This window comes from Geotrypetes seraphini, chromosome 8, assembly GCF_902459505.1.
Source record: "Geotrypetes seraphini chromosome 8, aGeoSer1.1, whole genome shotgun sequence".
In the NCBI taxonomy this organism is placed as follows: Eukaryota; Metazoa; Chordata; class Amphibia; order Gymnophiona; family Dermophiidae; genus Geotrypetes; species Geotrypetes seraphini.
This window is the reverse complement of record NC_047091.1, coordinates 59,969,661-59,995,007: the sequence shown is the minus strand read 5'-3', so window position 1 is coordinate 59,995,007 and position 25,347 is coordinate 59,969,661. Positions and strand designations below refer to the sequence as shown.

The window sequence follows — 25,347 nt, the reverse complement described above, 5'->3', positions numbered from 1 at the left end:
CCCCCGGGCCGTGTGTTTGAGACCACTGGTGTAAATCCTTGCACTCAAAATTGGGCACACAGATCCCAGTGCCAAACACTATTCTATAAACAGCACTCAACTGTGAGCGCTATTTACAGAATTTAGTACATATTGTTTTATCTACTACTGATTTTGCTAAAATTGAGCTTCACGAGACAGGAGAGAGCATAAGCTTTCCCTGAGGCAGGCTTTCCTGAAACATGGCCAAGTTTCAGACATGTTTTATTAATAAAGGCCCGTTGGCAATAGCTATCACTTCTCCTACCTCCAATTTTTTTTTTTTTTATCATGTCTCCCTCCCATTTTTTCTTTCTTCTGAGTGCGTTTAATCCCACAAAGAAAGAATGGAGAAGCCAACGTCGCAGGCCCTGGATCATTTTAATAGCAAATTCTCTGCATCATCTCCATCCGTCTCAATGTCCTTAAGAATGCACAACTTCCAGAGCTGAACTTGGTATAGACCAAGCTTGTCCAACCTACAGCTCATGAGCCAGAACCTGGCTCACCAAGTGCTTTTATCTGGCCCTTGAAGTTTGGCAGTTCCTGAGCTGCTTATAGTGGGATTCCTGCTTTCCCACTGTATCTCACGAGACTTGAAACTACGAGACCAGCCCGAACCTCCGACGCTGTGTGGCTCAGCCTTGCAGAGAGCCAAGTCATGAGAGGGAAGCAGGAATCCCACTGTTTCCTCTGCAGCTGAAGCCAGATGAGAAAATGAGTGAATGCTGGAGGGATTAAATGAACGAGAGAGACTAGGTGAAGGCTGGAGGTAAGGGTCACATGATTGACAGAAACTGGGTGAAGGCTGGTTTAGAGGCCAACCAAATTTTGTTTCCATCTTGGATATGGCACCATAATTGACCTGAAATTTGGGTTTGGGTTCCATCCAAAAATGCCTGCTCATGCCATTCCCAATTCCAAAATGGTATCGTTGACCTCTCGCAGCAGTCTCACGAAGCTTCCGTTGGAAGTTGTGGCCACCATTTTGAATGCGGAACCACCAGGGGCAGAAGCAACATGGGATGCTCCTGCCCCAAGCCACTAGACCACCAGGGCCTTTAAAAGGTATGCCTGAAAAGGGGTGGGGAGGGCATGGGTGTGGTTATTTTCTGGGAGGACAGCCTTGCATGGTAATTGTGGCAACCACACCAAGGCTGGGATCACATTTTTGTTTCTGGCCAAAATCGAGCCATGGATTCTGGATGTGAATTCAGTTTCCGTTGAAAACAAACCCACCAATTTTGGTCATCCTATAGGCTGGTTGTGGTACATGAGTGAGACTGAGACTGGGTGAAAGCTGGGGAAGAGACAATGCACTATCATATTTTATCACTATTTGATGAAATGTGCATCAAAATGTAACCGTTCATGTTGTGGCCTTCTGAATATTACAAAATACAAAACATGGCCCCTATTGAAAATGGTTGGGGTCACACAAGCAGTAGCATAGTGACGGAAGTTTGCACCCTCCACCTTAGATTGCCACACCATGTGCTCCCCCCCCCAGCAGTGGGAGGGTCTCTTAGATACACTCTTACCTCCTCCATTGGTACCTCTTCTAGTCTTCACCGGCAGCAAGCAAGGTCTCCTACCTGATGCTCATGCCAGCTGAGCCTTCCCTCTGATGTTACTTCCTGGTCCCATGATCAGGAAGTGATGTCAGAGGGAGGGCTGAGGCCGACTTGAGCAGTAGGGAGGAGTCCTTGCTTACTGCCAGTGAAGACTTGAAGAGGTAAGGGGAGTGCATTTAAGAGACCCCCTCCCCCCCCTTACTACGCCACTGTGAACAGGTGATCTATGGAGGAAATGCCATTAAACCATCAAGCATCCTGCTAACATTTTTACATTTTATGGAATAGTTTTGCCTGTAGAATTGAGAAAGGAAGAATTTTTCCAAAATTTAAAAAGACATTTTTTTTTCAACAGGCCTTTTTGAACTGAAGGGTTGCGAATTCGGGACTTCAATCTGCATTTATATATTCTTATATTTTTCATGTTATTAATTAATTTAGATTGTTATATAATACTAGTGTTTAAGTCCGTTACATTAACGGGTGCTAGAGTAGATGTCTGTCTGTCTGGTGTTTTTTTTTTCTTTGTCTCTCTCTCCTTGGATGCTGTCTGTCTGTCTTTCTTTCTGTCTCCCTAGCCCCATGCCTGCCTGTATATCTCTGTTGCGCCATGCCTGCCTGTCTCTCCGTGGCCCCCTTCTGTTTCCCCCCCCTCCCAGAGCAAAGCATGATTGCTGTCTGCCCCCAGCATACCCCTTCCCCCAAAGCAGCCCCCTTTCCCTCTCCCCCTGGCATGCATTGCTGTTCTTACCCTCCCTCCATCCCGGCTTCCTGGTGTCTTCTGGCCCATCGGCACGAACAGCAGCGGCGGTAGTGGTTGGTGAGTGAGGGCGGGAGGGGGAGTCGCTGGCGTGTTCCCTGCCTCCGTGTTTGAAAATGGAATTTGGCACGGAGGGACACATCATGCTGTCAGGGAACATGCCGTCCTAAGTGCGCATGTGCTTAGGGTTTTATTAAAGGATTATGTATTAGGAATGCTACTTTTCTCTTCTCTTCTCTTTTCCTTTTCTTTTTTGTTTAAATGGAGTTCTTTTCAAAGTTTTGATTTAAATCTATATATATAAAATCGGAGGTATGTATGTGTGTGTGTATGTGTGTATGTGCCGCGATCACGCAAAAACGGCTTGCCCGATTTGAACGAAACTTGGTATGCAGATCCCTCACTACCTGGGGTGATATGTTCTGGGGGTCTCGCGGCCCACCTGCACATGTGGGCGGAGCTACAAACAGAAAATCAGATTTCACCCATTCATGTCAATGGAAAAAATGTAAAAAGCTGCCAACGCAAAAACGGCTTGCCCGATTTGAACGAAACTTGGTATGCTGATCCCTCACTACCTGGGGTGATATGTTCTGTGGGTCTCGCGGCCCACCTGCACACGTGGGCGGAGCTACAAACAGAAAATCTGATTTCACCCATTCAAGTCAATGGAAAAAATGTAAAAAGCTGTGGGACCGATTTGAACGAAACTTGGTATGCAAATCCCTCACTACCTGGGGTGATATGTTCTGGGGGTCTCGCAGCCCACCTGCACACGTGGGCGGAGCTACAAACAGAAAATCATATTTCACCCATTCAAGTCAATGGAAAAAATGTAAAAAGCTGTGGGACCGATTTGAACGCAAATTGGTATGCAGATCCCTCACTACCTGGGGTGATATGTTCTGGGGGTCTCGCGGCCCACCTGCACACGTGGGCGGAGCTACAAACAGAAAATCAGATTTCACCCATTCACGTCAATGGAAAAAATGTAAAAAGCTGTGGGACCGATTTGAACGAAACTTGGTATGCAGATCCCTCACTACCTGGGGTGATATGTTCTGGGGGTCTCGCTGCCCACCTGCACACGTGGGCGGAGCTACAAACAGAAAATCAGATTTCACCCATTCAAGTCAATGGAAAAAATGTAAAAAGCTGTGGGACCGATTTGAACGAAACTTGGTATGCAGATCCCTCACTACCTGGGGTGATATGTTCTGGGGTTCTCGCGGCCCACCTGCACACGTGGGCGGAGCTACAAACAGAAAATCTGATTTCACCCATTCAAGTCAATGGAAAAAATGTAAAAAGCTGTGGGACCGATTTGAACGAAACTTGATATGCAGATCCCTCACTACCTGGGGTGATATGTTCTGGGGGTCTCGCGGCCCACCTGCATACGTGGGCGGAGCTACAAACATAAATTCATATTTCACTCATTCATGTCAATGGAAAAAATGTAAAAAGCTGTGGGATCTCCAGTTATTTTACTTAGCAACCTTGACCCACCAAAACTTTGCAATGGCACAAGGCTTTGTGTAAAGAGGTTACTGTCCAATGTAATTGAAGCGACTATCTTAACCGGAAAGGGACAAGGTGAAATCGTATTTATCCCGCGGATACCATTTATTCCAACAGATCTTCCTTTTCAGTTTAAGAGATTGCAAATTCCAGTGAGACTTGCATTCTCTATCACAATCAACAAATCACAAGGACAGACTATTACATACTGTGGAGTGGATTTAAGATCCCCCTGTTTTTCCCATGGACAACTCTATGTTGCTTGCTCAAGGGTGGGTTCACCCAAGAATGTATATGTTCTTGCTCCTGGAGGTGAAACTAAAAATGTTGTTTATAATCAAGTTTTGTGTTAGTTGTATTGTATTCATTTTGTCAAATATTTCACATTATTATTTGAATATTGTACTTTTTATAAAGCTGTAAAAAAATAATTTCTTTCACCACTATAAAGTATCTTTATTTGAATCCATTTACAGTGTTATTGCTATAATTAAATACCCGTGCAACGCCGGGGCATCAGCTAGTATATTATAAACCGCTTTGATCCTTTATTGGCTGTACATGCGGTATATACAGATTTTAATAAACATAAACATTTGACTGGTTCCTTAAGGTCATCTTGAGTGGTATAAATTGCACTCAAGCAGCCCCCCTACTTTGAGGATGGAGGAAGAGCTTTCAACAGATTTTCCAGGCCTCTTCCCTACATCCTTCTTCAATCAAACACCTTATTCTCGCTCAGCACCCAGAAAAGCACTTAAATCCAGATACTAGGTCACCATGGTGACAAGAAATTTCTTTCTGGAGCCTGGGATTTTTATGCTCTATTTCTTCATTTCTTCTCTTTTTCCTCTGTTGCCAAAGCAGGAATTTCTTCCTCTCTGCAGCATGTGGCTCTTTGTAAGTTTGAGCGGCACGGCGCAGGAATTCTGGTGTCGATCTCAAGTCTTGCAAGACCAGAAGAGTTTCTGCCCTATGTGGTTCAGACTCAAAGTGATGCAGGGAGGAGGTTCCTTCTCTGGCAGATACCATGACATGAGGGTAAAGATCAGTGGTAGAGAATGACACCGGGACAAAGTTTGTCCCCACCCCATCCTGTCCCTGCCACATCCTCACAGGCACTGTCCCATCCCCGCAAGCTCCATCTACATCCCCGCCCCATCCCCTTGGACTCTGTCCTCATTTGAACATGCCTAGAACACATGATTTTAAATTTAAATCTTTTGCGGACTTGCTCATTCACGGTCTGCTCTGACTGCCTCTTCCTGTAGTAAAGTTGGGCTACACCAATCAGGAGCTGTGTGGAAAAGCGGAGGCTTAGAGGGGACATGATTGAGACGTACAAGATCATTAAGGGCACAGAGAAAGTGGAGAGGGACAGATTCTTCAAACTTTCGAAAACTACAAGAACGAGAGGGCACTCGGAAAAATTAAAAGGGGACAGATTCAGAACCAATGCTAGGAAGTTCTTCTTCATCCAAAGGGTGGTGGACACCTGGAATGAGCTTCCAGAGGGTGTGATACAACAGAGCACAATATCGGGGTTCAAGAAGGAATTAGATAATTTCCGAGAAGGAAAAAGGGATAGAAGAGTATAGATAGAAGAATACTATACAGGTCCTGGACCTGATGGGCTGCCGCGTGAGTGGACTGCTGGGCTTGATGGACCTCTGGTCTGACCCAGCAGAGGCAATGCTTATGTTCTTATTTTCTTCACCTGCCGGCGCTCCTGCCTCTCCAGCTACCCTCCCCTGCCTTTTGACAGGTGAAAAACAGCATTTGCAGTTTTTCAAAATTCACGGGGGTTCCTGCAATGGAACCCCTGCGCATTTCAGGGAAGTACTGTATTCTGTACAACTGTTTATAAATTACACATAGAGCCTTCCAGTTCTATCTGGTTTTGGTACAACCTTCCCAAAGATTCAGTTGCCTATGTTTTTTACATCATCTGGGAAGGTAATTGGATTGTCTTTCAGACATGGGTGTAGAAGAGAACCTAAACTGTGTGGTGGATGAACAGGAAAATAAGTGTCTATTAAATATTAGAAATGTTCCTTGATGCCAGCAACGGTGAATGAATCTGTTGCAATAACAGTAAGATGCTTGAGCAGCTGGGCACATGACGGAAGGACATTGCAGATGGCAGACAAGATACAAATGATATCTTTTAACAGTAGTTCACTGAAATCCCAAAGCAGTTTCGGCAGTTTTATCTTTTTTTTTAAATCATTGAATTCAGTTGCCAGTTGTCTAAGATGTGTTAAGTTTTTACATATTGATACTAGTCTCAGGTTTTTAGAGAATAACATGGGGACAAAGATTGTCACTGTTCTCGCAGACTCTGTCCCCGTCCTGTCCCACGACCCGCCCCCTTGGGTACCCATTCCCATGTCATTCTCTAATCAATAGCTCTGAGGGCTATCTTGGGGGGGGGGGGAATGAAGGGAGAATGGCTGCTTGGGCGTAGCCTACATTTCTAGCACTTACCTATCATGAACCCACGATTCTATAAACGGTGCCATTGTGTGATCAACAGCTGTTTTGTTGTTTTTTTTTAGGTGACTGATGCCGACGGCACCACTTATAGAATTCGGGCCTTACTGCCTAGAAAATAGCTGTCGGTAATGGGAAAATTAGTATGTGTCCATTAATGGGACTTATGGAAAATCAGCTGTTTTACTGCTGCGCTATAAGTGACCTTCAGCACTTGGGAAACATCCGCACTGGGGACAGCACTGAACACTTTTTAATACAGCTTAGTAGAAGGGCTCCTGATGCAATGAAGACTGAATTCTACATATAGCACCTAAAGAAATTGGTGCCAACCCCCCTCCCCCCACTGAGCAGTATTCTAAGCATTCCAAAGAGGGGGGGGGTGCCGGTCCACCATGGGTGCAGACCATAAGGGGTGCTCCTGGGGTCGGCAGTGGCATCATAGGCCAGGAACTTTACTACTCTGCCGGTGTCGGGCCTTCCTCACTGCCGGGTCCTGCCTTCATGGAAGCAGGAGGCAGGCCTGATGCCAGCAGAGCAGCGAGTTAAGGCTGCTGACAATGAGAACGCTCTGAACAGGCTTCTTGTGGCCCACAGGGGCCTTCCCTCTACTGCATCACTAACATCATGGATGAAGCAGCAAAGAAAAGCCCTAGCAGAGCAGACTGCAAAAAAAAATAAAAAAATCTCACGGTGGGGGTCGGTCAGGTCCGGAGGTGCTGCTCAAGGGGATCTGAAGGAAGTTTTGGAAACTGCTACACGGGGGGATAGGAGGGAGAGATAGAAAGCTGCTGCACAGGGGGGGGAGAAAGGAGAGAGGAAGAGTTGTTGGACATGGGGTGGAGGAGAGGAAGGGATAGATGCAACAAAGAGGTAGAGAGGGAGAAATCCTGCATATGGTGGAGAGGAGGGCAACCTTAATGGAAAAGAGAGAGGGAGAAATGTTGGACATCAGGTGAAGGGCAGGGAGAGATGGTGCATGGGGGATAGATAAAGAACTGTTGCACATGATAATGGAGGGAAGGAAGGGAGGGAGAGATGCTGCATGGAGGGTAATAGAGAGGTTTGACCCAGGGCACAATGCAGGGAGAGAGAGAGATGAGACATGGTAGACTGGGAAAGAAATGTTGGCTATGGCAGTGGAAGGGAAGGTTCAGAAATGGAAGATGTATGATGAGCAAGGAGAAAGAAGAAAACATCAAATGGGTAGGAGACCCTGGCGAGCGAGTTAACAGAAGACAAACAGAAACCAGAGCCTGAGACCAACATGATTTGAATAATAAAATGACCAGACAACAAAAGGTAGAAAAAAAAATTAATTTTTTATTTTGTGATTACAATATGTCAGATTTGAAATGTGTATCCTGCCAGAGCTGAGCGTGAGCTAGGATCTAAAAGAGAGAGGAAAAGTCTTTTTTGTTTAGTTTGTTTATACCTCAGTGCCTGGGTGGGGTTGGAGAGGTTGTAACCCTATATAATGTTAAACTGTAATCTGTTCTGAGCTCTAATCTTCAGCTAGATTGACCAAACTCACGGCCCGGGGGTCATATGCAGCAGGCCAGGCACTATTTTGAGGCCATCGGTATGTTTATCAAATCACAAAAGTAAAATAAAACAGTTTCTTGATCATATGTCTCTTTAGCTATAAATTACAATATTACTAGTAAGGCTTAGCCAAAAGGAAAGATTTATAAACTATAAAAAGTTTTACTTCATGCAAAATTGGCATCTCTTTAATAAGACATTAACAATTTTTTTTCTGAGGCCCTCCAAGTACCTACAAATCCAAAATGTGGCCTTGCAAAAGGGTTTGAGTTTAAGACCACTGCCTTAGACTGAAAATCCCAAATATTACATGCTGAGCAGGAAATCAGTGAACCCAAAGGTATGCATTCATATCAGTCCACTGTGTTCCAGCTCACCTGCTAAGGCTCTAGCAGTCACAGAGCTGAGCTAGCACTGACTGCTGTCTGCAAAAATGAAAACTGGCATCTTATTTGGTGATAACAGCTTTAGCACAATGCCCCCTCCTTTATTAGGGGTGACTCCAGCGTAACATCCCTCTTACTCTCTCCTTTTACTAAACATGCTCTCTTTCTTTTCAATTCTCTACCCAGCACCATTGTCCCCCTCCCCCCACTCCCCTCTTTCCCTGGCTCATATGATGTAGAAAGATGGGGGGGGGGGGGGGGGTGGAACACCATTATAGCAGTACCCCCCCATTCATGGTGATCTGCACAGCCACACAAATTACATACCCCAAAGGCTAGCCTGTAGCAGAGCTGTGCTGGGAATGAGAATGAGAATGGAAAGGTCAGCGCTTAGTAGAAGCTGAGCCAAGATTAAAACCATTCTCCATGGACAAGCAGGATGAGTCAGCCAGACATTGGTGACATCATCCGACATGCCCAAAATGTGGATTTGCTCTCCTAGAGCTCAGAGGGAAGCCTTTGGGACCTCCCCCTGGGTGTGTGTTAGCCCCCCTATATATCCCATTGCAGGAGCCTTCCTGCCTCAGAGGCTTCCCCATCTAGGTGTTGCAGCCTCATTCGCAGGGGAGGTGTGGCTGACTGATCCTGCTGTCCAAGGAGAATCTCTGTTACAGGTAAGTAACTTCGCTTTCTCCATGGACAAGCAGGAGGAGACAGCCACTGTACCCATCACCCCAGCCTCTTCCCTTTACAGCTCCTTTCTGCCTCTAACAGTATTTCAGAGCAGAATTGTCTCTCCTAACCAGTGACAACTTTCCATCCCCTTCACCCCTTTCTTGAGGCCCCCTTTATTCCTCTCCCACTTCCTCTCTTTGTACCTTTATTCCTTCCTTGTTATGCCAATAAAGTTATCTGCATCTATCTTTTCCTTTTGTGTCAATCTGTTGCACTTGCCTTCCCCATTGGCAGCTACTAGGCTACAGCAACTCCTTCTTCCCCTGTATTTGATTGGACAGGCTGCAGGGGGAGGCGGGCGCAGTAGCTAGGATAAGTACTTCCTTCCTGAGTTTTCTTGTAGCTCTGCAACTTTGGTTCTCCATGGACAGAGATCCTTCTGGCCACATCTCTGATGACATCATGGCTGACGGCACTGACCCGGAGTGACTGGCCAGCTTAGAAAGCTGCAGAAAGCTTTCTGTGCTTGTATAGCCCTTTCCTGCCACTGTAATACAGTATATGCATACCCTCGCCACACCCCCACTCAGTTTTATTTAATCCATGTTGCGATTACGACCTGAGTTGCAAGGAGAAGTTCAGGATGCATATGCTTTCCACCATTCTTCCTCAGCTACGCCAGAATGATTGGATGGTCTCTCTAGACCTCAAGGATGCTTATGCCCATATTCTAATTTATCCATCTTTTCACCAGTTTCTTTGATTCATATGTGACAATCAGCACTTCCAATACAAGGTACTACCCTTTGGTCTTTCATCAGCACCACGGGTATTCACGAAGTGCATAGCACTAGTTGCAGCACACCTAAGATAGCAAAATGTCAACACATTTCCATACCTGGATGATTGGCTTATAGTGGCTCAGTCCCCTCAAGCAGTAAAACTATCACTCTCGAAGGCCGTTCAATTGATGAATTCCTTGGGCCTTCTGATCAATTTTGAAAAATCAATTCTAGAACCGATGCAATCACTAGAATATATAGGGACATTACTTTACACCACTCTAGAAGCAGCCTATCTTCCAATGCCTCGTCAAATCACACTTCTTCAACTAGTTACGGATTTGTGTTCCAGACAGTCTGCAACAGCAAAATGTTTCTTACACCTTTTGGGAAACATGGCGGCATCCATTCATATAGTTCCTTTTGCTCGCCTTCACATGCACCCTCTTCAATGGGACCTAAGATCCAAGTATCTTCATCATCTCTCAGATACTGTATCTGTGACAGACAAGACCAGAAATGCCCTTCAATGGTGGCATCAGGCCAGCAACCTGATAAGAGGAAAATTGTTCCATGCTCCCAAGCCCCAAATCACAATCATCACGGGCACCTCTCACAAAGGATGGGGAGCACACACCTCCCGATTCAGCACTCAAGGCCTCTGGCCATTCAAAGAGAGCCATTTTTACATCAATCGTTTGGAACTACGAGCGGCATATTGTGCTCTTCTAGCATTCTCACCTCAACTAGCCAACAAATCCCACCTGCTCCGAAGAGATAATAATCGGCAACAATGGAGCCATACGATCCGCCAGCAAGCGCGCTAGTATCTTCAAATCTACATTAGTAAGTGAGATCGGGCGAAAGGAGTCCACCACATCCAGTGGCTTCTTGGGTTTCGGGATCAGAGTAATCACAGCATCGTTAGCTTAGGCAGGAAATTTCCCCCCATCCAAAGCCGCAGCATTGTACTTGGCCAACGGACCACACACCTGGAGAGACATCATTTTGTAAAATTCTGTGGAAAATCCATCTGGTGCTTTTATACTTGAGCCTTGAAAAACGCAGTCTTCACATGATTAGTTTACTAACAAAAACAGTTTTCTTTTGAAACTTCTCCCACTCAAGCATTACCTTCAATGGGCCAAGGAAAAAAACCACAAAGCATTTAAAGTTATTTCTCTTTTCATCAGTAAACATTTAGTTCATTTAAGCAATGTCCATTTCCATAGTGCTTTCTGAAGGTAAATAATCACCATTGCTATTATAAAAGCCCAAGCCTTCCTCTCTCTCCATAGCTTCATAAATCTCACGGCATAGAGACATATTTTCATCCTGAACTTCAGTGTCAAGAGTATTCTACCTGAGATTCTAAATGCTTAATTGCCCTCTGAACTTCCTGACCCTGAACCAGCCCATTCAAAGCAATACGTAAGCTTTGGCAAGGCCGTGTCATCTAAATAATCAAAAACATCAGGACCCCCATAAGGCGCCGGACCAGAATACCAATCAGAAAAATGACGATAAAAGCAATTTCCGCCTGCCATGTATGTTGAGTGCCAGTGGCATCTTGCAGATTCAAAATATATCTATTACCTTGCCAATTCTTAGTTATGGTTGCTAACATTTGCCCGCTTTGTTGCCATACTTATAAAGCTGAAATTTGCGATAAAACAGAGATTTTTTTCGTGCGTTCATGCAGTAAAGAATTAAGGGCCACCTGAGCAGCCCGAAGCTCCTTCTGCAAAGGAGGAGATGGGTGCTGTTTCTCCAAATGTATGACACCCCTCGAGATTCATTTCCTGCAGGCCATGACATAGGCTATAATGTCCCCCCTGAGGACCACCTTTGCAGTGTCCCAAAAGAGCCTGGGATCATCCACATGTTGACCATTAAACTGCAAAAAGTTATCCCACTTATCCTGCAGGTAAGTCTGGAAATCAGAATCACTTTGTAGATAGGAAGAAAAACGGCACCTTATACCAGCTCCAGAAACACCTCCAAACGACAAATCAAGCAGTCATCCGTTATTTCTAAGGGACCAATATGGGCAGAATCCACACAGGAGAAATAAAGACTCCGCGCCGAAGCCTGCCTGCCCCCAAGCCGACCCACCGCCGATTCCTCCTCCCCCCTCTCGGTCCACCCATCCCCTCCCTACCTGTCCATCCATCCCTCGTCTGCTTGCTGCCGCTCACCCGCTACATTTACTTACAGCCCCGCTGGTGCCACAATGAAGGGATGGGTCAGGTGCATGCCCACAAGCCTTCCCCCAACATCAATTCTGATGTCAGAGAGAAGGTCCAGGATTGGCTGGCCCAGATATTCTGTCCGACGTCAGAATTGATGTTGGGGGGAAGGCTTGAGGGCATATGCCTGGCTCTTCCCTTCCCTGCAGCACCAGCTGGGCAGTAAGTAAATGTAGCGGGTGACAGATGGATGGATAGGCAGGGAGGGGAAGGAGCAGGTGGGTGCAGAAAGAGTGAGGGGGTGGAGAGGATGGCACGGAGTACGCCACCATCCTCGGCGCTTCCTACCCTCGCTATGCCACTGCCTTCTTCAACCCCATGCCAGCGCTGTCAAGAATATACAAAACAAACACACTTAGGTCTTAGCTCGCACTCACTGTCTAACATCAGCTCTAACAGCATACATATTTCAAAGCTGATGTAATCAGAAAATAGAAAAGAATATTATTTTTTCTACCTTTTGTTGTCTGGTCATTTTATTACTCAAATCATGTTGGTCGGAGAATCTGGTTTTCAGAATCTCCTACCCATTTGACATTTTCTTCTTTCTCCATGCTCACCATCCATCTTCTATTTCTGAACCTTCCCTTCCCTTGTCTTCTCTCTCCTCCTCTCTGCAGGTCTAGCACTCCCCAAGGATCCAGTCTTATGGAAAAATTACTGCCTGTCCCCTCTTCTCATGTCCTCCTTTGCCCCCAGCAACCCCTGGCAGTGAGGGGCTAGCACCCTTCCCTCCAGCCCCACCCCCACCTCATGTGGCCAGAACCCTCTCCAGCCACCACCACCACCGCCCCACTCCATGTGGCCAGCATCCTCTCTCTTTCTTTCCTTCTAGCCCCCCCACCACAAGAGCCAGCCTCCTCTCTCTCTATTCCCTTCCTATCAGCTCCAGCTTCAGACAAAGTGCCCTCCCCCCTTACGGTTCCAGCATTCTCTCTCCCATCTCTTTTTTTGATCCATTTTTTTTTTTAACATTTTATTATTTTATTAAATTACAATAGTGTAATACATTTAATTGAAAATAGTAAAATCTTACAAATAATACACTATTTCAAACAAATGTTATCATAACTATACCCAACCCCCTTCCAACAATTATTAATATTAATAATACTAAACATCTGGACTGGAAAATAGCAAATGTCATGCCTATCTTTAAGAAGGGATCGAGAGGTGACCCGGGAAACTACAGGCCGGTGAGCTTGACTTCGGTTCCGGGTAAGATGATGGAAGCACTGATTAAGGACAGCATCTGCGAGCACATAGAAAAAAATGGGCAGCTGAAGGCGAGCCAACATGGCTTCTGCAAAGGAAGGTCTTGCCTCACAAACTTACTACACTTCTTTGAGGGAATAAACAGCCAGATAGACAAAGGGGAACCCATAGACATCATTTACCTCGACTTCCAAAAAGCCTTTGACAAGGTACCCCACGAACGGCTGCTTAAGAAGCTGTGGAACCACGGGGTGGAGGGGGATGTATACCGATGGATTAAACACTGGTTGGCGGGCAGAAAACAGAGGGTTGGAGTGAAGGGCAAATACTCAGACTGGCAACGGGTCATGAGCGGAGTTCCGCAGGGGTCGGTGTTAGGACTGCTCCTGTTCAATATATTTATAAACGATCTGGAGACGGGGACGAAATGTGAGGTTATCAAATTTTCAGATGACACCAAACTTTGCAGCAGGGTTAGAACCACAGAAGACTGTGAAGACCTGCAAAGGGACCTAACGAAACTGGAAGAGTGGGCCAAAAAGTGGCAGATGCATTTTAATATAGAGAAATGCAAGGTCATGCATGTTGGGAAAAAGAACCCGATGTTCAGCTATACAATGGGGGGAACATTGCTAGGGGTATGTACCCTTGAAAGAGACCTGGGTGTGCTGGTGGATACAACAATGAAAGCATCGGCACAATGCGCGACAGCCTCAAAGAAAGCAAACAGAATGCTGGGTATCATCAAGAAGGGTATCACGACCAGGACAAAGGAAGTCATCATGCCATTGTATTGTGCAATGGTGCACCCGCATCTGGAGTACTGTGTCCAGTATTGATCGCCGTACCTCAAGAAGGACATGGCAATGCTTGAGGGGGTCCAGAGAAGAGCGACGAAAATGATAAGAGGTATGGAAAACCTTTCGTATGCCGACAGGCTAGAACAGCTGGGGCTGTTCTCCCTGGAAAAGAGGAGACTTAGAGGAGACATGATACAAACTTTCAAGATCCTGAAAGGCATAGATAAGGTAGACAGAGACAGATTCTTCAGACTGTGGGGAACAACAAGTACAAGGGGGCACTCGGAGAAACTGAAAGGGGACAGGTTTAGAACCAATGCCAGGAAGTTCTTCTTCACCCAGAGAGTAGTGGACACATGGAACGCACTACCGGAGGTTGTGATAGGGCAGAAGACACTACAGGGATTCAAAGAAGGTTTGGATAAATTCCTGAAGGATTGAGGGATATAGATAGAAGTAGTGATAGGTTTTTTAGGATGAGGCAGGAACCACTTGACAGGTCATGGACCTGATGGGCCGCCGCGGGTGCGGACCGCTGGGTGCGATGGACCTCTGGTCTGACCCGGTGGAGGCAACTTCTTATGTTCTTATGTAATATGAAGATTTAATATCCATTTTTCAGTACCTTTCCCTACCCTACCCCCCTATCCCAACCCAGATGTGTAATGAAAAAACTCAGAAGGCAACATATTATTTTTTAATGCGAAACAGCAAATAAAGCCAATGGACTCCATATTTTGTTAAATAAAACACTAAACCCTAAGCATTCTGCATTCACTCTCTCATATCTAAAATGTACAATTTAACCTGTCATGATTTTTCCAATTTTTTGTGATCATTTGAACCGCAATTCCAGTTAAAATCAAGAAAAGACGGCTTTTAAATTTGTCAAAGGTAGGTTTAATATGTAAAATAGTACCACAAATTATTGCTTCATATGTTTTTGAACCATTTTTTAAAAAAGAAAACACATCCAAAAGAAAAATGCTCAAAAAAGCTATTGGGATATAGGAGGGGCCAGCATTTTTAGTAGATTGGCTACACAAACATCCTAGCAGAGCAGTGGGGCACTTTAGGGGCACTGCAGTGAACTTCATGTAAAAAGGCCCAGGGGCACACCTCACCATAATCCCCTTATACTGTATGGTGAGCCTTCCAAAATCCACCCAAAACCTCCTGGACCCAACCATACACCACACCAATAGCCCTTATGTCTACAGGTGTCACCTCTAGCTCGGTACAGTGGGATTTGGGTGGGGTTTGGAGGGCTCACATGTTCCCAAAATTTGTGGGGGTTCCGTTCCAGAAACCCCTGCAAATTTTGAAAAACCACAAATACGGTTAAAAGGCAGGCAGGAAGCTGGGGGCCAGCGGGTGCAAAATTGCTCAAGGCAGGAGAGGGCAGCTGGGGCGCTGGTGGGTACAAAATCGCTCGAGGCAGGAGAGGGCAGCTGGAGTGCCAGCGGGGGGAAAATCACTCGTGGTATGCTCCGACCGCCTCTTCCTGTTACTAAAAGGCTACACCAATCAGAAGCTGATTTGATATGCAGCTCCTGATTGGTGTGCGGTCGGAGAATACTGCAAATTAGTGAGTCCGTAATTCGCGAACTGCGAATTTGCAGGGGAACACTGTATACTAGTTAGAATGGGATAGGGGCCAGAAACACCAAATCTACAGTCCAGTGCACCACTCTCTAGGCTACTCCAGAAACCTGCTTGCTGCTCTACTAAGACTGACCATAATATCTGAAGCTATCATACTGTTTCATTCATACCTTTGGGGGTGTAGGAGGGGGATCAGAGACAACTGGGAGAGTGTGGAGGAATCATGCCTTCATCCATACAATGACCATCTGGTCTGTTTGGGCGCAATTTTGATACTTATGCAATGTTAAAATAGGTCTAGCCCAGTGGTTCCAAACCTGTCCTGGAGGACCCCCCAGGCCAGTCGGGTTTTCAAGATAGTCCTAATGAATATGTATGACAGAGATTTGCATATAATGGAGATGCCAGGAATGCAGATCTGCTCCATGCATATTCATTAGGGCTATCTTGAAAACCCAACTGGCCTGGGGGTCCTTCAGGACAGGTTTGGGAACCACTGGTCTAGCCCCAAACATCCAAATTGTGCCCTGGATGTTTTATAAAATTTTTGATTATTGCAGAAAAACGTACAAAATCATAAGCCTGCCCTAGTCACACCTATGACATGCCCCCTTGAGATTTAGATGAACTCCATAGCCTAGGAAATCTAATATAAAAAATACCAGCCCCTATCATTGCACACTGGACTATGAAGCTGTTAATCTGAACATTTTTTTTGCATCCACAGAAATCCCCCCCCCCTAGTTCTTCCTCTTAGAATGGGTACAAAGCAGAAAAAGGGCATTCTCCCAAGAACTCACCATACTGAAAAAATTGATTTTAGAGTAATCTCTGTTAAAACATAGGCCCTCTCCAGTCCCAACCATATTGTGAAGAACCAGTAAAACATAGTCTAGAACAATCAGTCAGGACCTTTAGAGCTAATCTACTTTATCCAAACACCAGCAGGCAATACGACTGATTTGATCTGCTATGCTGCTGAAATATTAGAAGTCTGCAGTACCCCGACATACATGAGGAGAAGAGGAAGACTCCAGACTGGCCAGTGAAGGAAAGGGAAACAAAGCCACTTTGAATCTTTGATGATAAATTCTGGGCTATAAGATCTGTATAGTATAGTATAGTATAGTATATTGGGCTGCATGGGGAGGGGGAGGCGACTGAAGGGAAAGAGATATCGGCTCCACTGCCATGCCCCTGTATCATTCTATGTGCAAAACTAATCCACTTGGAAAAATTTGCCTTCCTCCGATATTCATTGTGGTAGGATCACCTGAAGTTTAACCTCGGTCATGGTAACTGGATTTGATAATCTTCAGGTGATAATACAAATGAATACCATAGATTGGATGATTGCAGGAATACGTGTATTAGAAGATGTTATTTCTAATGGTAAACTGCTTGAGTTTTCACAGTTGCAACATAAATATGGTCTTAATAATTCACAAAGATGGTTGCAACTGAAGCAGGCTATTCAGGCGGGGTTCCCTGAATGGAAAAATCTCACTAATCAATATAGTTTAGAGTTCTTATGCTTTCAGATGGACTTCCTGGGACACCAGGCCACACAGTGGTACAAATTAATATCTGGATTTATAAATAAAAAAACAAAAACTGGTCTTCGGGACATTTGGAGCATTGAGACCAAACATCAAATTACGGCGTCTCAGTGGCCACGAATTTGGTCTTGGAGGATGAGATGTGCAATGTCTGCATCTATGAGACAAACTTGGTTTTTTCTGTTACATAGAGCATTTTGGACCCCTGTTCGTTTACATAAATTAGATAGCTCTAAGTCTGATAGATGTTGGCACTGCAATCTCGAAGCTGGGACTTTAGATCATCTATTATTCTATTGTCCATTTATTTTGGAATTTTGGAAATCAATATGGGGCCAAATAAATAGTTTATTGGAAAATCCGGTGGCCCTGTCATATGATACTATTTTATTTGGCAAGTCAATGAGGGCAAAGAGTCAAATATCCTCAAAAAATAATAAGCTCTTGCTAATTATGGCTGGAGTCGCCATTCAACAAATTACTTTTAATTGGAAGAATTGGAGTAGATTAAACTTTAATTTCTGGTGGAATTCTTTATGCCATATATAATAATAATAACTTTATTTTTTCTATACCGCCATAATCTTGCGACTTCTAGGCAGTTTACAGTGAAAGAGAGCTCTACAATCAGCGAATTAGAAGGTGAGAACAGGTAGGAAGTCACTGAGTAATCAGTGTTTACAGGTTACAAATAGGTTACAGTATAATCTTAAGCATTTTACATCAAAGGGCTGGATGGTCAGCGAATTACAGAATACAAGTGGTGAGGAAGACACTGAATAGTCAAGAGGAGAACAGAATACATTTGTGAAGAAGTGTAGTATCCACATAAAGAGAAAGGTTTTAGGATGGGGGGGGGGGCGTTGTCTGGCTGGGAAATAAATCTATTGAATAGAGCGGACTTGATTTCTTTCCGAAAGGCGCCATAGGTCTGCCTGGCTTTGTCAGTGAAGTTGCCTAACTAGGTTTGCTGTCTGGCAGCTTGAAACTTAAAAGTTCTATCTAGAAAGGTTCTGTAGTTGCAACCTATGATCTTCGGGTAGGCAACCAGGTTGCAATTTCTGGTTATCCTTGTGGGGGTGTAAAGTTTGAAGTGAGGTAATAGGTAAATTGGGGCCATTCCCCACACCAGTTTATAGCAAAAGCAGGAAAACTTGAATAAAGTCCGTGCTTCAATTGGCAACCAGTGCAGCAGTTTATAGTAGGGGCTAATGTGGTCACTTTTCTTTAGTCCGAATATTAGTCAGATGGCCGTGTTTTACACTATCCTTAATTTTCTCAAAGTTTTTTTGGGTGTACCCACATAGATGATATTGCAGTAGTCTAAGGTGGATAGGATCAGTGACTGAACCAGTAGTCTAAAAGATGGAGGGTCAAAATATTTTTTGATGGTTTTTAATTTCCAAAGTGTGTGGAAGCATTTTTTGGTCACCGAGTTTGTGTGTTCGATCAAGGTCAGGTGGGTGTCTAGGGTGACTCCTAGTATTTTTATAGTTTTGGATATTGGATGATCATGACCATTTAAGTGTATTGTTGTTGTGTTGATTTTGTCTTTTGAGCTTGCCATGAAGATTTTTGTCTTTTCTGAGTTGAGTTTCAGTTTAAAATTAATAGACCATTGTTCTATTTCGGTCATGATGTGAGAGATTTGTTTTGAGGTGTCATTGGTCACTGGGATTAGGATAGAGATGTCATCGGCGTATATATAGTATATTAGGTTTAACTTTTGTAGAAGATGGCCTAAGGAAAAAGTATAGATGTTAAATAAGGTGGGAGATAGGGGGGAACCCTGGGGAACTCCCGATGGACTTTTCCAAGAATTATAATATTTCCCGTCGTAGACCACTTGATACGATCGTTTCGTTATGAAGCCCTGGAACCAGGTCCAAACACTTCCCGAGAGGCCCATTGCGTCTAGGCAGTTCAGCATTATTTCATGATCCACTAAGTCGAATGCGCTGCTGAAGTCCAGTTGTAAGATCAGGGCACTGGTACCTTTACTGAAGAGATCATATAGGTGGTTGATGATAGATCCTAGGACTGTCTCTGTGCTGAATCCTTTTCTAAACCCAGATTGATGTTCATTGAGGAGGTTGAATTTATCTAAGTGATTTACTAGTTCCAGGTTGACCAATCCTTCCAGTAGTTTGGTGAATAAGGGGGTACTCGCTATGGGTCTGTAATTGGATGTCAATGCGATTGAGTTCTTCTGATCTTTGGGGATGGGTGTGATCAGTATGCGTCCCATATCTTCTTGATAGGATGCACTTGTAAGAGTTAAATAGATCCCTTTTGAATTCGGGTATTGCAGCTTGCATGATCTTGGAAGGGCATTCGTCTAGTAAGCAATTCGATTTGGCATATTTATTGAATAGGGTGAGGAATTGGTTCCAATTGGGGGGTTCATTTTGATCCCAGGTCATGTCAATATTGGGTTCCCTTTCCTGTGGTCTGAATTGGGGATCGAAATCGTGTGAGGGTTTTGGTATTGTAGCTCTTAGGTCCAAGACTTTTTTTCTGAAGTAGGCAGCAAGACTGTCGACTGATGGTATCTGTTCGTTGTTGGAAAGAATATTAGCCATACAGAAAGGAAATTTTAATAAATTCAAAGATGTTTGGGGACCATTAACAGATTATTGTAATGAGTAAATAACACTTTTCCCTTATTTACATAATTGTAACTGAGAGGGTGGGGGTGTTTCTGATCTTACATTAATTGCTTGGATTAGTAGAAAAGAATATATTATATGATATACATGATTACATATGATATGGTAAGGGTGGGAAGGGGGGATAAATTTCATTAATTTAAGATGATTGTAATAGAAATTCAAGTGATGTTTGAAGTTTAAATGTTATTTCTGATTACACTTGCTGTAAGTTGTAAAAATGAATAAAGAATTTAAAAAAAACCCCAAACAAATGAATAGATTAATAAAAAGATTAAGGTCTGGAATTGTCCTGCCACATGATATTATCTGTGGTGTGGGCAGGATCCCTGGCTGAGTGAGAGGGGCAAGTGCAGGGCAGGATCACTAACTGAGGGGGAGGGGCTGATATCAGTATTATTGTCAAAAGCACTGGTTTGTGGGTGGGGGGACTAGCATTGTGACATCATCAGGTTGTCAGCTGCTTTGGGAAACACTGAGTCAGTTTATCTTAGTTACTGACCTATCTTAGGAAAGTGGCACTTGTGTTTTCTGATATGGGAAACTGTTTCAATTGTTTTTCTTCAGGGTGCAGGATTTATCCTGCAAAAGAAGGGGAGACAGCAGATGAGGCTGGAAGTCCACTGGGCTTTCCTCGTTCCTACTCACCAACCTTAGCTACCATCAATGAGGTTGGTAGCTTGGAGGAGCGAGGTAGCTCAGATTTGGACAGGTCGATGGATAGCGAAGCATCTTCCAACACGGACTTGGCAAGGGACATGATGCTTTGGGCAGGTGAGATGCAATGTAACATTTTGGATTATTATTGAATTAGTGTGTCTATATCTGAATCTGGCTTGATTTCTGAGATCTTCACAAAATTTCTATATGCCTGTCCTAAAACCTTTTTATTTCTCTCTCGTCTCTTTTATACAGTGTCAACCTGGAATCTGGAAGACGCTGTCCCGCCCCCTATACCATCTGGGGGGGAACAGAGCATCACGCCCCCCATGTTCCTCGAGGACATGGAAGAGGATAAGGACGAGCAAGGGGAAGAGAGAGAGGGAGATGAATGAAGAGAGCCCTAAATCCATCTAGGGTCCTTCATTCTTGGCCTCCCCCTAGCCCTGTCATCACTAGGGGTGAAAATAATATCAGCCACCTCATCTCCTCTTAGGCTCCTCTCCTCCTTTCCACCTCTAACATGTCCTAGGAACTGCCAAGTCCTGAGCCCAACTATCCATCGACTCCTCGTTCCATCTCCTAGCCATACCATCTTGCTGTCGGGCCATACCATCTGCCTGCCCCTTCTTTCCCCATCCTCTCCTGAAGCCTCCTACCCTATCTCCCTCTTTTCAAATTCTGGAGGCCTCCTATAAATTGGCTGCTTGTCCCACCTCCTAGCCATACTATTGCAGGAGGGCATTAACACCTGTCTGCCCCATCTTCCTGCATCTCCCCAAAGCAGCAACTCCAAGAATGAAGAGGTAAAAGGACTAAAGATGGAACTGTGAGGTAAGTGTAATTTCAAGGTGTAAAGCCACTCTGAGCAGGAAGGGGCAGTAGTATATCATTGTATCTTGAGAAATGTCTGAGTTTCTGGGTAGGGAGAAGTATGACTAACGTGACCATTTATTTTTTTCATCAAAACGGGACATCTATTAATATTCAGTCCCGCTCCCAATCCCACTCTAGCCCCACCCCACCCCAATCCTGCCCTAGCCCCACCCTCAATCCCACTCTAGCCCCGCCCCCAATTTCTTCCATTCATTTTTCATGTACACACAATATCTTATTATTTTATAATGGTAACCATAAAATTAAAAAAAACACAAAGCACCCTATACGCAGAGAAAATGTTAATTATCATTTATATTGGGGGGTTTCAATGACGTCACCTCAGTAACTACAGAAAAATAGACAAATATAGTGCAAAATATAGACAGCAGATATAAATTCTCAAAACTGACACATTTTTATCACTAAATTGAAAATAAATTCATTTTTCCTACCTTTGCTGTCTGGTGATTTCAGGAGTCTCTGGTTGCGTTTCCTTCTGACTGTGCATCCTATCTTTCATTTCTTTCTGCACTCAGGCCCAACAATTGTCCCTTTCTATTCCCTCCCTCCTTCCTTCCTATGTCTTTAGTGTCCCCAGTGCCTCCTTCCTATGTCCTTAGTGCCCCCAGATCCAGTGTCAGTTCTCCTTTGTACCTTTATTCCAGGTCTTCCTCCTCTGTTATGATCTTGCCTCTCTCTGCTCTTCTTCAGGGGCTCTCCCCCTCTGTCTGCACCTCCCAAAGTCTTGCTTCTGCCTCCTGTCTTTCCCCTTTGGCCCAGGCCTTTATCTCTCTAGTCTTTCTTCTACTTACAACCCCCCCCCCCCTTCTCTGCCATTTTCTCTCCTTCCTTCATCCCTCCTTCCTATGTCCCCTCACTGCCTTCCAGCTTTTGTCACACACCCTCCCAAAAAGCCTGCCGGCCTACCTCCCCCAAAGCCAGTCTGCCTGCCTACCTCCCCCAGAGCCAGCCTGCCTGCCTACCTCCCCCAGAGCCTGCCTGCCTGCCTCTCCCAAAGCCAGCCTGCCTGTCTCCACCAAAGTCAGCAAGCCTGCCTGCCTACCTCCCCCAAAGCCTGCCTACCTACCTCCCTCCCCCAGAGCCAGCCAGTCAGCCAGCCTGCCTGCCTACCTCCTCCCCCCCCCACCGCAGAAAACAAAAGCCCTCTCCAGGCCCGGTCCACCGCTGCTGCTCCTCTGCTTATCTCCCTGATGTTAATCGCGCCCAGAAGTCTTCTTCCTGACGTCAATTCTGACGTCAGAGAGGACGTTCTGGGCCAGCCAGGCAGCGATTGGCTGGCCTGGAATGTCCTCTCCGACGTCAGAATTGACGTCGGGAAGAAGGCTTCCGGGTGCGAGTAGGGGCAGGGAGGTAAGCAGAGGAGCAGCGGTGGTGGACCGGGGGAAGTTTAAATCGGGCCTGGAGGGAGGCTTTTTTTTTTGGGTGCGGCAGGGGAGGGACAGGAAGTGATTGCCTGTCCCGTTGTCCCCGCGCACAGCTTCAGGACGCTGTCCCTGAAAACGGGACATTTTGGCGTCCCGAAGCTGTGTGGGGACAATTGGACAGGGGATCCGAGAACGGGACTGTCCCGTTCAAAACGGGACGTATGGTCACCTTAAGTATGATCCTAGACTCTTCTTCATCTGTAGAAGAAAGGGTATTAGGACCCTCTGAAGAGGAAGTACAATAGGATGCAGTTGGAGGCCAGGCCTCAAATAAAACCTGAAAATAATACTCACTGTTATTTTTCTTCCCAGGTCCATGTGATCTGAAAATATCTTGAAAAGAGATAGAAAACCACCATCCACCTGTGAGTCTGTGCTTCCATGGTGGTGCCCTCATTTACAACAGAGAGACTAAATGGACTTGGGACACTAAGAACAGATTCTAACGGACCTGGGACACTAAGAACTCTACTTCATGCCCTTCTCACCTAGAGTCATCATCTTGGTAAGACACCTTCTGAGTAGGACTGTTCTTAGGGTTGTGTTATAGGGATGGTGGCCTAGGGTGCAATGACCTTTGGGTGTAATCTTGCTGAAATGGATGTGCATCAGCAGCAGATGAAAAGCTTGGAAGAGTAGAGTACTCCTCCTATCATCTAGTGTTTGTGGGGGGGGAGGGAGGTGCAGGAGGATAGGGAAGGGTGAATTAAAAGGATTGGGGTCAGAATGAAAGGGTGGAGGGAGAAAACAGTGAAAGTCAAAATAGAGAGTGCGGAGTGGAAAAGACAGAGGGCGTGAGAATAGAGGAGCTGAGGAGAGGATCACAATGGATGGGGTAGGGGAGAAAATAGAATGGGTGAGAATGGAGGAGGTGGGGAGAGGATAGATGGGAATGACACAGGGACAAATTTGTCCCAGTCCCTGCAAGATCTAGTTCCATCCCCATCCCATCTCTTCAAGTTCTGTTCCTGTCCCATCCCTGCAAACTCTGTCCTCATCTGCTAAAGCCTCGAACCCTTATTATTTTAAAGTGTTTGAGGCTTGTGCAGATGAGGACAGAGTTTGCAGGGATGGGACAGGAACAAAATTTGCGGAGACGGGATTGGGATGGAGCTAAATTCCACAGGGACACAGACAAATTTGTCTCTGTGTCATTCTCTAGGCATAACTCCATGAAGCAACTTGAGTCTCTGCACTGCCCTAGCCGCACAGCTCCCATTCATTCTAAAGACTGGATTAAACTGTTTCAATAGTCATTATATGGAGCAAAGGATACCATCTCCTGGCTAAATAACATTTCGATTTCTTTTAGCATCAGAACAACAAAGAAAGAAGGGGCACTGGAGACCCTACTAGAAATATTGGCAACTGCAATTGTTCTACAATAAATTTTGAAGCAACCTTCAGTTTACTAACTTTTATGAAGATTTTGCAAGCAAGTGGAAGCCGGCTCCCAAAAGACAGAAACCAATGCAGCATCCCCTGCCAAAATGGAAGATCACCGATCCAGAGGCGAGTCTGCAAACCATCATGAATGAACTGTTAATAAAAGATATGCTACAAGATAACCATCATGTTCTTTCAGAACTAAGTCCCCGATACTCAAAACTTCCCATGTCAGTAAGGTTTTAGACTGGTTGTAGCTAGTCTAGGTTGCAACTTATTTCAGCCTCCAATGCACAAAGGGATTTACCGTTCGCAGTAGCAGCCACTGCTACTGCATTCGGATTAAAATGAGCACTCCGCATAATGCACAGAGGGAAACGCCTACCTTTTAGCATGGAAATTTTCCATCTTGTCTGGCATTGTGGTGACATGAGAGTGACTTCTCAGTGGAGCAGTCTGCTTGCATTTTTCATTTGTGCTTGTGTGGGATATGTGGCCATGTGCTTGAATTGTATGCGTGGGTCTTGCGCCTAACATGCATTTAAAATTGTTGTTGAGTCGAAAAACAAACTTCCAAATTATTGCCATAGCAAGAGGCATCAGCTTCAACTCTGTGATGGAGTTGTTTTTTTGACTTGCTTACTGTTTCTTCCTTATTCATAGCTGCGGAGATCACAGCCATATACTCTACTTGCGAGCACACACGAGCTGTGCCTACCTCTTGTGCGCATATGCCAGGCACATTCATCCCCCTTATACAGCTGATGCTCACCACTAACAGTACATATAATTTGCTGGTCCCTCCTAAGTCCCAATGGCTGGTTCTTGTGTGTCTTTGATTTGGATGTATTTTTTTAATGGTTGGAAAAAAAAAAAGATGCACAGACAAAGACATCTAGGAAACGGGCATTTTCAAAACAGAAAATTAGATGTTTTTCTGGTTTGCAAATGGCTATTTTCTTTAGTGGATTTCTGGACGTTTTCCCCAAAATGTCCATAATCAGATTTAGATATCATATTTAAAATGCCTCTTCACATAGGACCTGATTCCAGAAGCAGTGGCTGCTGCCTGCAAAATGGGTGCCTTCCGCTTGTCAATCACTAGCAGGCGCTGTATCCAGAATCC

At 45.0% G+C, this 25,347-nt stretch overlaps 1 long non-coding RNA gene across 1 annotated transcript; it reads left to right on the top strand.

Annotated features, from left to right (window-relative positions):
- Positions 1 to 306: 306 nt before the first annotated feature.
- Positions 307 to 24,335, top strand: LOC117365926. Its single transcript, XR_004540472.1, has 3 exons — positions 307 to 790; positions 23,148 to 23,340; positions 24,148 to 24,335. It is a non-coding gene; the product is annotated as an uncharacterized LOC117365926 (long non-coding RNA).
- Positions 24,336 to 25,347: the final 1,012 nt, after the last annotated feature.